Source organism: Gnatocerus cornutus, chromosome 8, assembly GCF_029298725.1.
Source record: "Gnatocerus cornutus isolate USDA-ARS CGAHR chromosome 8, icGnaCorn1.1, whole genome shotgun sequence".
NCBI classification, from domain to species: Eukaryota; Metazoa; Arthropoda; class Insecta; order Coleoptera; family Tenebrionidae; genus Gnatocerus; species Gnatocerus cornutus.
This window is the reverse complement of record NC_142240.1, coordinates 1,758,588-1,771,997: the sequence shown is the minus strand read 5'-3', so window position 1 is coordinate 1,771,997 and position 13,410 is coordinate 1,758,588.

The window sequence follows — 13,410 nt, the reverse complement described above, 5'->3', positions numbered from 1 at the left end:
TGCATACGTGTCACTGAATTTCCATTTTCAATAAACCTGTGACAGTGCTAAAGAAGTCGTAAATACTAGTTGCACCTCATAACGAACCATTCTGCAATCATTTTTCTGGTGACGACCAACTTTCAACAAGTTTTTCGCTCACATTTCCTTGTGCCTATAAAATTTTTGCACCAAAACGCTGTCTGATGCATTGTGATTAGTTTTCAATTTCAAAAGATCGGGATAAATCGTTCTGCGCAAGTTTAAATGAATGATATTCATCATCTAAGTTCATCATCATGCTTAAAAGTAAACATAACCTCAAACGAGAAATATCACAAATGTCGAGAAACGATGCTCGGTTCAATGCATTGTGATTAGTTACTAAAAGATCGAGATAAAAAATCGTGAATGTGCATGTTTAAATCAATAGTCCTCATCATAATGCTCAAAAATAAACATAACCTCAAATGAATGTCACAAATGTCATGAATGTCACGGATTCATCAACAAGTCAGGTATGTCCAAAATCTAAACTCGCTGTTGAAGTCAATTGTTTCATAGCCGACTATCAGTTAGTATCTTTTGGAAATGTTGAGGTCCTTTTTTGACTTTTTCTCGGCAACTTGACTTGCTAGACGGTTGATTTTTGGCACACGCGTATAATTATTGCTGTTTTATAAAATGACATAACTTTTAACCTAATTAAAATTTAAAATAAGACAAGTAAAATTAACATTTTTAAGACAAGGATGACGCTGGTAATGTCACATCATCCTTACCTATTCAAGAAATTATATTTTAAATTTTGGAAAAATCCGTTCATAAATAACAAAGATATTGAGCCCGAAAGTCTTAGATGGGCCACCCTGTATAGGACACTGGGCGGATTCGTTAAGTTTACAGAAGTATGTCTGCGCATATTTTTCTTGTCAAATTTTTGCATATTGCTTTACCAATGCAAACAATTTTATTCTTAACTATAAAGGGGATGATAGTCTTCATAGGGGAGGGGGGATGATTATATAATATACTTGGAAACATAGAAATTGACAAACATGAGTAAGATTTGGACATAAAAATAAAGCAAAAATCAACTCTGGTCGATCAAAAAGACTTATATAATATATATAATATATAATATAACTCGTAGCATTTTTAAAAAACTTTATGAGTCGCAAAAGTTTTAAATTTATTACACTTAGAACCATAAGGTGTTGAAAAGAGGTACTTATGATCACCGATTTGATGAAATGAGCAGGTTTTCAATCTCAAATTTTTCCAAATAAGCCTTTAAGGCTAGAATTAGTAGAAAAAAAGCCAGACACCCCCAATCATGTATTAAAAAAATTCTTACCAATTATGAGAGGGATTGAACAATATACGACTGGTTACCAGATAAATATTCCATTCAAATTAAAAAATGAAAAGTGGTCCAGGGCGGTTATCACAATAATGATAACAATTATCTATACACGAATTTTATATAATCTATCCCACAAAATTTTTGTCGCTTTTGATTTTCGAAGAATTGTTGCGAAATTTGTTTGTTGCGAAAAGCTCAGATTCTAGGGGTTGCACCTAACGTAAGGGGTGAGGGAAAAAATTATTATTATATAATTATATAAATTATTATTTCTTAGGTTAATTATTAATTTCACTGAATTCTCAAGGAAAGTTTTTGTCTACTATATAAAAAGCATAGATCAAGTAGAAAAAAGTTTTAAGCGATTTAATGGTTAATTTAATGGTTAACCGATTCATTAACCCATTTTACCAGAACTTAAAACACGTCAGAATAAACAGCATGAATGTGGTCAATTTTGCAACAACCACTAGCTAACAGACGAACAATTCATTAATCGTAAGATGTAAGCAAACATTCGTAAGATATGGAAGCTAAAAGTTACTTACAGATCACATAACCCCCATAGAATCTACGTCGTTGCTTGTTGTGAACATCATTTTCTTCGTGTGAACTTTCACTACACCGATATGCACAACACCCAGTACACCTAGTTTGATTTACTCAAATGTTTTATCTAAAATGCATTGTCCGCCATAAACAAAACAGCGTGATTAAATGTAACCTCACATTTGCCGCAACTCAAACGCGCAACCGTGACCGATCGAGAAATGGCAGTGGCTCAAATGCCTACGACGGGAATGCTGGCTAGAACCAATTTTTACCGGAGTAAACATACATAATGAAAATGAGCGCACATTTATAAATTCGGTTTAAATGACAATTTAAATTTTTGTTTAGTTGTAATCGAGATTTCAGTGACAGTAAAAAATGTGAAAATTGCTGTTTCGTAAACTTTAAGGTCTCTGTGCGTTGGAAAGTAAAATTTATGTTCCAAACATGGTCACGTTTAGTGATTTTAAATTCACTTTGACTCATGAACTGAAATGTCAAGTACATAATGTCAAATTTTCACTTTTCAAAAAAAATTGCACTTCTTTTATCTTTCAAAGTTTAGAACTACATTTTGCCAATAGATGTTATTGCGCACTTTGCATAAAAACATCACGACTTAATTGTAAAGTTTTTTAAACTCAGAATTTGTTGTACAGACTGATTCTACTAATTTGACGACCCTGACAACTGCCGAATGCACCCCAAAATTCAATTTTCAAGAAAAACTTGATTCCTCTCGTTAACTTTATTTAGCATGAAATTTGTTCAGTCCTTACATGTAATGTCATTATCTGACAAATTATTTTCGAAAATTTTAAAACCATTAAACCTTGCAAAATCTTTTCTGATTATGAAAGAGTCGATATGTTTTTGACTTATGGTATGTGCAAGAAGACTGCAGCAGCGGCGGAAGTGTTGTATCGATACTGTTTCAAAAAGAAATAGAAAACAAATGACCGCAAATTCCAAAAACGAAGTTATGGTTATTGAAACTATCGATAACAATAATCATATTATCTGACTTTTCCAAGGGATGTCCAAGATGTAAAAAAGATAAGTTTATAGATCAAGTGACCTATGAAAAACGTATTACTGATTGCATCTTCGGTTCGTCAGGGTCGTAAAGTTACGTGAATCAGTCTGTATACATGGTGTCCCAAAACTCACGACCCAGAGAACAATGGGAAGTGCCGACAGCAATACAGATGGTAAATTACAAAACAAAAATTGCTTACGTTTCATAGTATTCGAGAACGGATAAACAATTAACAACCAATCCCGGAAACTTATTTTAGAGATCGAGTAAAATATTCTAGGCAACTAGAGTGTAATGTTCATCTGTTTTAAACGAATTGTTTAATAAATGTGTTCCTAAAAAAAGAATACTTCCAGCAGATATACAATTGGTTTGATAGCGATATCATCAATGGGCTGAATCGTAAAAGCACTGCATTAAAAAAATATAGGAAAACTAATTCTCAGGATGATTACTTGTTGTATAAAACTTAAAGATCGCAACTAAAATCAAAAATGAAAGATAGGTACAAATGTCATCTACAGCAAATGAATAATTCTATTAAATCTGACCTGACCTGACCTGACCTGGCCCAAAGAAATTCTGGTCATTTATGAAATCTAAGTCACGTTCTGACTACATTCCATCAAATATGACCTACAGAGGTAATAACTTGTCTAATTCAAAACAGATTGTGGATATCTTTGCAAATCAATTCGCACAATCGTTCAATAGTATAAATAATGTTCCATCTAATATACATCCTTTAAATCTGAACAAAAATAGTGTTAAAAAAAAATTTGTGGTCAAAATGGTCTATGTTGAAGAGTTGTTTAGATCTTAAAGAAAACATTGATGTTCGCTTTGATCGCAATGACGTTTAAAAGTTTTTGCTTGAAACGGAATATCGACGCGAAGTGTGGTCGTTTTTAAATAAAAAATTGACTCGAAAAAACGAAAGAGATCGTCAAATACTTACTACTTCTTAGCAGCATGAGGAGTATTTGAGGTTAATGGAATGCGATGAGATATTCCGAACGAATAAGTTGAATCCGACGGTTTCCCCGGATTATTTAACCAGATGCTGGAAAACTTTGGCGAATAAATTAAATGCGTTTAATACTGGTCCAGTATTATCACCCAAACAATGGTCAAAGGTAAAAAAGACATAGTTTAATTATATACACATATCTAATACCGGGTGTTCCAGCGATTGCTGAACATAGGGAAATAACATGGGAAAATGAATTTTATTTTTTTCCTGCTCTCTCGAACCCCCAAATGAAATTCGGTCAATGGTGAATTATTCTTTGAATGATTCTCAATCAAACCGTAATTTTTTATTTCGATGCTTTTACAGCATTATTAAAAAAAAACAAATTAAACACTGTTAATTTCAAACTTCCCGCTGAAATGTCGGTATAATTGAAATTTGAAATTTGTCGTTGTGACAGCAGATCACCGTGAGTCCAAATTAACCTCACTTTTTAAAGATTTGGAGATTTCTTTTGGAGAGCTAACCCTAGATGAAGAAGCTAATAGTCCAACTGAGGTGCTACATCAGTTTTACTGCAGTTTTGCACTACAAAATCGGTAGCATTCATGCTACAACTGAAATGCATCTCATTTGTCAAGATGCTCTGTTAACGGATTATTTGCTTCACCAAGAGTCCAGAGCATTTTAGAAACGACAAAAAATAAAGGGCAGAGAATGTCGAATAGAAGAACACAGCTAAGGATTGGTGTTTTTGTTTTTATTAAGAGTTCAAAGGTTCAAAGTTCTCGCAACATTTTGTTAAATTTTAACCACATTTTTGCACAGACTGAAGTTACCTATGTCGGAAACCAACAATTTGGGCTTAGAACAAGAATTTTGAAACGTTAGACATCGTTGTTAGTCCTCCAAAAGAAATCTCCAAATCTTTAAAAAGTGAGGTTAGTTTGGACTCACGGTGATCTGCTGTCACAATGACAAGTATCATTCAAAAAATAATCCACTATTGACCGAATTTTATTTAGGGGTTCCAGAGAGCAGGAAAAAAATAAAATTCATTTTCCCATGTTATTTCCCTATGTTCAGCAATCGCTGGAACACCCGGTACATGAAATTCGTAGCGCTTCAATGACTGGAAAAACACGGTACGTGCAAAATACAGAAAAATTGCAGAAAGTAGAATACGAATAGGGGATGGTGATGGGCAAGAAATCTATTTGACGCCCTTAGAAGGTAGGGGCCATGCCGCTTGGGGAAAAGTTATGGTGACAGGTTCCCCAAAAGTACCTGTCGTTGTAGGTTTGCAGATACATACCCAAGCTAGTACGTCAGATTTATCCAAACCACGTCCAAGCTGCAGTGATGGACGGAAAGAGTATAATTTGCAATCTGAAATTAACGAAACACTAGCAATTTTTGATGAAAAGTGCAGAAATAATAACACAAATAATAACAGTACATCGGCCTTAGAGCCCCCCAAAAACAAAAAGAAACCTAATTTAGGGGTCAATTCTAATTCAGTGCCGCAAATCGGTTACGCAGCGGCAAAGTTGCCGCACTGTCAAATGCAAAATAAAATGAAGCACAGGACGCTAAAGCATTGTCGAGCGTCGATATTTTTTCAAACATGGGGTAGACAAGAAGTTGACGAAACGACTTGCATAATCTCATTCTTGCAATGCTAACCACTTTAGCAAAATTTAACTCCAAAATTTGGGAAAAATAAAGCCGAATGACAGATGCCGCAGTATCCATGGTAACCATGTTTTGCGTTAACGCAAAATCGAATTAGAATTAGGCCCTAAGGGCTCGATTTCAAGTGTGACTTGCGTTACTGCAAATCCCATTTGCAACATAGCAACGCCAATCACATTGCTCATACCTTGGCAACGGTTGCAAATTTGCGTTAACGCAGTGACTTGAAATCGACCCATAAGACAAAATGATCAATCCAAACAAAAAATTGGAAAATCGAAGTATAAAGACAATTGGAGAAGAATTATTAAATGAATACAAAGACCGTACTATCCAATGAAAAGAGCTAGAACTAAAAGAAAAACAATAGAGATTGGAAGCGGAAAAATTCAGATTTGACGCAGCTAAATACAAATACGAAAATCCTTTGTTTGAATTTGACAACTAATTGTTGTAATAATAGTTTTTTTAGGTTCAAAAATACATAGTTTTTTTCACAAATTTCTTCTTATACAAGCTGTCCCAGAACTCATGCCTAGCCGAAAACCGGGGATATCGGAAAAAGGTGTGAATGTGTAAATTGCTGAAAAAAAAGTTCCAGCTCCAACCGAAACTGAGAAAAGACATGACAAAGTTGACCAATCACAAGGCCGCGTAGTGATGGTCTGGAGGATACACTCGCGTGTTGCTAAGAAACCAGTTTAAGTTATCTCCTTTGAATTTTGTATGAACAATCTGGTCCACTATAAATTTCACTGACGTTAGAATGACAGGCTTCAATAAATCTAACTCATATTGAACTTAGTGGGCAGAAACGGCTCAGCGTACTTTTGGAATTGACCAGAGGGTTGAAGACTACTGGTTGACGAGCTTTGAATGACAAGAGACACGAGAGAATGACAACTGACACAGTGAAAAGCTAAGTGGAGTGTGAAACGGCGTTTCTTTTGTTTTCCCTCGCTTGCTGGTTTCCTAGTTGGTGTTTGGTGGTAACAAATATCCTAAAACAGTTCGGGAGTACTCGGCGGCAGAATGCCTCGAAATGCGTCTTATTTTTGAAGAGTGCGATCGAAATTCGACGTTAGCAGCAAGAACGTTCCGAGGACGTTTTCCAGGTCGTGATTATTATCCGGACATCAAAACGATTCTTCATGTTATTTTTCGGACTGGACACACTGATCAGTTATTAAAAGATCGGCGCGAAGTAGGTGGAGCACCGAGTCAAGCCAGAGCTGTTGAAAATGGAGAAGTTGGTTTGGAAGCGGTTGATGAACACTCCACGCAAAGTATCCGAACTGTGGCACGCCAGTTAGAAATCTGAAGATTCTATCTATCTATCTATCTAAGAATCTTCTATACAAAAACTTCTCGCGACAGATCACCGGCACCCGTACCACTATATCAGGGTTCAACATTTGCTCCCTGAGGATTATCCGTCAGAGAAAGTTTTTTGCAAATGGCTTATCATCGAAATCCGCTAGACTTCTTCCTCTGGGGTCACTTCAAAAGTGTTATTTATGTGGTGCCACTAAATACTGAAGCGGAGCTCAGACAACGCATTCAGGAAGAGCTGATCTGTGGGTCCAAAATAATGGTGGTGTGTTCAAGCATTTGATTTAACTATTATACCACGTGCCTTGTTCTGTTTCTTGTTGTACTAAAAGGATTTTTTTAGAACCGCCATTGTGTGGTTTTCATCTGTCAAATTGACATTAGAAGTCAGTTATAAAAATCTAGTGGACCAAATCAATTTATCCTTTTTAGGATTTAATTATGAAACCTAGCAACATTAATATTATTTGTGCTTGAGCGTCTGGGATTGGTCAATTTCGTTAAGCAATTTTTTAATTTTAATGCACATCAGGACAAAACTAATTGCATTTTTGGCGTCCTGATTGCTGTCGGCATCCGCCCTTTCTCGGCTAGGCGTGAGTTCAGGGACACCCTTCCTGTATAACAAAATTTATGACATTGAGGGACCTTCAAGTAAAAAGTGTAAAGAAGATCATGAACTGACGGGTTTTTAACGAAATTATCGATTTAATAATTCCACAACTTGAAATTAGATTGAGGGGAGATGATACATTTGACGTTTGGATGTTTAAAATGTTTCATATAATTTTTCCTTTACGCAGAATTTTGAAGCTGAATTTACCGTTACAGTTTGTTAGATATCCCCTTAATTAAAAACACTAATTTTACGAAATATAGTGTACTTACATATCTACAAAAATTTTAAATGGAAAATAAAAAGTTGACTTCATCAAAGTTGCCCACCCTACAAAAATTGTCACGAAACCAACGATCCAACCAGCTGGAGTCGAAACGTTGGTCGATCGGGTCCGCGAGGCCCAACGAAACGACGAACCGCAATCGGGCGAATGTGAGGATTCTTTGAACTGCACAAATACCTACTATACTACATCGAAGAGGGGCCCAGAAAGTTGGGACTAAATCAGAATATGGCGGGTCAAAGTTCGAAATTGTCATCAACATACAGGATGTTCAAAAATGGCGGACCAACTATTCACTACGTGAATCTTCAGATAATAGTAGCTAAATTAAGTTTTTTCAATTATTGAGTGCTTCGTTGAAATTCTACAGCCACTTAAAAAGGCGCTAATTATGGCACAAATTTTTCCTTATAATGAACTCAAGGTTTACAAAATTCTACTAGAGTTCATGATTTGGGTGACATTTACATACTTACAGTCTTTAAATACCTTAAATGTTGAAGCAAAACGTTATTTTGCACTTTTAAAATTAAGCTCAAGAGCGCAAAATTAATCTGGCAACATTTCACTTCAAGAATTCAGTAATTAATTGTTGCCTAGTGCCTGACAATGACCATTTTTTTAGAAAAGTCAAACATTTTTTAGGTGTCACAAACTAGAGGAGTTTATTTCTCTAATGATATACAGGGTGGCCCATCTAAGACTTTCGGGCTCAATATCTTTGTTATTTATGAACGGATTTTTCCAAAATTTAAAATATAATTTCTTGAATAGGTAAGGATGATGTGACATTACCAGCGTCATCCTTGTCTTAAAAATGTTAATTTTACTTGTCTTATTTTAAATTTTAATTAGTTAAAAGTTATGTCATTTTATAAAACAGCAATAATTATACGCGTGTGCCAAAAATCAACCGTCTAGCAAGTCAAGTTGCCGAGAAAAAGACAAAAAAGAACCTCGACATTTCCAAAAGATACTAACTGATAGTCGGCTATGAAACAATTGACTTCTACAGCGAGTTTAGATTTTGGACATCCCTGACTTGTTGATGAATCCGTGACATTCATGACATTTGTAACATTCATTTGAGGTTATGTTTATTTTTGAGCATTATGATGAGGACTATTGATTTAAACATGCACATTCACGATTTTTTATCTCGATCTTTTAGTAACTAATCACAATGCATTGAACCGAGCATCGTTTCTCGACATTTGTGATATTTCTCGTTTGAGGTTATGTTTACTTTTAAGCATGATGATGAATATCATTCATTTAAACTTGCGCAGAACGATTTATCCCGATCTTTTGAAATTGAAAACTAATCACAATGCATCAGACAGCGTTTTGGTGCAAAAATTTCATAAGCACAAGGAAATGTGAGCGAAAAACTTGTTGAAAGTTGGTCGTCACCAGAAAAATGATTGCAGAATGGTTCGTTAAGAGGTGCAACTAGTATTCACGACTTCTTTAGCACTGTCACAGGTTTATTGGAAATGGAAATTCAGTGACACGTATGCAGTGAAGCGATTTGACTCATTTATGATTGCATTTGCGTTAAAACAGTAATCTCATTTATGATGAAGACAGAATTATTAAATTTTTCAGGAAACTACTTTACTTTGATTAACAAATAATATGTTACAAGCTATTTTATTGTAAGGTACAAAGTTTTAACAGTGAATAAACTATACCCGTGACAATTATAGCAATGTAACACCATATTTTCTACAAGAGTAATGAACGAATGTACAAAAATTTACAAATGTATCAGATATTTGTACAGAACATGTGTCTGTACTTTGAACATTTATAACAAGTGCAAATAATGCTGGAATATTGTAAGCGTTTGGTGACTGTCATTTTGCTTGTTGGCGATGCGATGAGATTTGGCTTTTTTTAACTAGCAACTCATTTCTTGAGCTTTCTTGTAACGAAATGGACACAAACAATTAGGGGCAGCATAAGTTTTTGGATATGTTCTGTGATGGCTACTAGTCATTATCCTTCGCTGAACACTTACCATGTAATGTTGCGGCGACTCTTCATCGAATTCATCAACAAGCAGGGTTTTGCACTTTTAGCAGCTTGGTTACTGTTCGTCAAACATATCCACCCATGTTAGAAGAATCCAAGTGGCATAGTCGTTCATGGTGGTCAACAACACCGTCCAGAACGTTCTGCAATCGTTCTTAATGCTTGCAGCAGGGTACGATAGGGTGTCAATAAGAGTCCTTTACATGTTTGCATCTTTTGGCGGTTCATTGAGAAAAAACAGGTTCAATATTGAAAGTAACAGTCCGTGTTGAAGTACTGCATCATTTTCAGTGTGTTGCTTTCAGTCTTGTTCGTCTTTTTTCACTCGTCCAAGTTATTAATTGGTTGTTTAAAAAATTATCCCATTGAAAGAGTCGACCGACGATACTTTGTTAGAAATATCATGTGTGCAATTTTCATTAGAACGCAGTTATAAATGATGTTCATTGTCATTTTGTTTCATTTTTTCTTGCACTACTTCTTTGACTCGTTATTCTTTCTTAGTGAGAAATTGTCTTGATACCGTGCAAGCACATTTTTCATATGATAATAGAGGGGGTCCTAGATCGTTAGGTAGTTCGCAAGGTTTGTTGAAGCAACAAATACAACTCGCAACATCATGCACCATATTCAGTTCGAAAACACGAATCTGAAATATCAGATGTAAACAGTGTTCCTACAATTTGCAATGACCTTAGAAAATGTAACTCACTATTATGCGTTTTTGGTGATCCAAAACCGCTTAGTTGTCGGTAAGTACATGTATCTGATTTCTATATTACTTATACGTCTTGGTATCATTGGTTGGTTTCCTATTCAAAGTTTCATTTGCTAATCTTTCGAAACGGAATATTAATGGTACTGTACGACCAATTTGGACTTGAAAAAACTTTCATGATAACACCTTTTAGCATGGCGGTCTTGAAAGTGTGCAGAATTGTGCCTACATTTGTCGATTCGACTTTGTTTCTACAAATCATAATTGAAACATACGAATTTATTAGTCGCATAGCCACTAAATACCACAAAACTCCGTTTTGACATGGGTAAGCTTGTCTTTGCCGTTGCTCTTGTATGTTCTAAACCACTCAACGATACAGCATTCTTCGTTACTTTTGCATACCAACTATACCGACTGCACCAGCATTTTTCGATAGCAGCACTACGTCCTAGATTTCATACGTATTGTGAACCAATTTTGACTTTTTGACTACGGCAGTTCACATATTGGAGCTTCGAGCTTAATCGACTTTGGATTAATGACATTATTAAACAAAAGAAAAATGTTAAAAGTATCTAGTACCATACATTTTATAGGCGCAGTAAAGAAGTTTGCCGAAAAAGGATGAAATCAGCTAATTCTGCCTCCATCATAATTGAAATAACTGTTTTAACGTAAATGCAATCATAAATGAGTCAAATCGCTTCACTGCATACGTGTCTACGCATTTTTTGCACCAAAACGTTGCCTGAAGCATTGTGATTAGTTTCCAATTTCAAAAGATCGAGATAAATCGTTCTGCGCAAGTTTAAATCAATGATTTTCATCATCATGCTCAAAAGTAAACATAACCTCAAATGAAAAATATTACAAATGTCAAGAACGTCACTGACGTCAGCGATTATTGACAGACCGAACGCAGGGATGTCCAAAATTGAGCGTGGGAAATTATTTTTTTCATAGCCGACTATGATTTTGCATCTTTGCAACTTGACTAGCTAGACGGTTGAGTTTTGGCACACTCGGATAATTATTGATGTTTTATAAAATGACATAAATCTTAACTAATTAAAATTTAAAATAAGACAAGTAAAATTAACATTTTTAAGACAAGGATGACGCTGGAAACGTCACATCATCTTTACCTATTCAAGAAATTATATTTTAAATTTTAGAAAAATCCGTTCATAAATGACAAAGATATTGAGCCCGAAAGTCTTAGATGGGCCACCCTGTATAATTTTGCTGAATATACCGACACGTGAAGAAAACAGTCGAGAAGCAGTAAGGGGCAGTAAGGCCTGTGAATTTCCTAACTGGCAAATTCCCTCCAAGAATACTTTTCAACGAGTTTATCAACAGGTACGTGAGACGGGCCGATTGGAACCAAATTTATCAGGATCATGGAGGACCCAAGACTATTCGCACACCAAGAAGAGAACAAATGGTGCTTGATCTACTTTGTGACTTTTACTGGTCAGGTGTTATCAAATTTAATTGCACACCATAGTAACCAATTACATGATTGATAAATAATTGTAACTACCAAAGTGTTATTCTGGTCTCAAAATTATACTCCTAATAATTACCGAAAGAATTGAACACTGTTGCCGTTTTTCGCAATATTTAAAGTTATTTTGCTCGCGTACAAAGCTTCAAATAAAAACAGCATTTCCAATTCACAGCGTCTTAGAATTTGACGTTATTGTCAGTTGGTCCGCTATTTTTTGAACACCCTGTATGTGTATTATTGACTAGAAACTATTAATTTTATTATATTCTATAGATGGGAATAAAACAAAGCCAGCTCTGAGTTCTAATGTAACGATAATAAACAAATTCATTTGATTTAACTAAACACAGTTGTGCTAAAACAAATTTTTTACCAGTTATATTATCACAAAGGCATTAGAAAATAATCTCCTCTTAACTCGACAATAATCTGAAAAACCACGAGACCAATAGTCGAGAGTTTTTTCAGATTATCTGTCTCGTCAATCGGCTAGTATTTTCTATGATTTTCGATAATCTTGGTGGTATTATATTAGCGATTCACGATCGGTATAAGTAACTAATAGATACTTTTGTGTCGCTACGTTGAATTTCTGAAATAACTAGGAATTAAACATTGGCATCATTGTCTATCAAATAAATTTGTCATTCAAGTTTGACAATACAACGAGATGGAATCAACTATTTCAAGACAAACAGTTTCAAAAGGAAGAAAACAGGATCTGAAGGAACAAAGTCAGAAATTTATGGAAAAAATGCAATTTTGCAAAGCACACCAAACAACTGGAAAAACTTTGTTTCACACTGCGAAAAATTACTTAGGTAAGACTAGACAGCACTCATGGGAGAGGCAGCTGTAGACAATATTCCACCAGTCATTGTAACACTAACAAACTCAGATTCAGAAGATGAAATCGATGAACTAGTTGAATCCGATTCGGAGCTCTTCTTTTTCGTTTGGAAATTAATATTTACCTTCAATGACATACCAAAAACTGTCATTTGGATGACATCTGTTTTACAAGACATTACACTAGAAAAATTATAACCTTAGTTACACAGCTCGAAAATAAAAGTTACTAAATTTAGTTACTTCTACCGAACGTGAATCTTTAATAAGTGATCATGGAGTTTTTTAATAGAAGTGAGTACACATTAATAGTCAACTATGTCGGGTTTAAGCTCTTAATTGAAAATAATACATCATTTATCGACTTAAAATAGACGTTGAAATTTTAAAGTTTTATATCTTTTCCGGAACCTAGCGGAACCACAAAGTTGAAGTATAGTTGAGTTCTATAA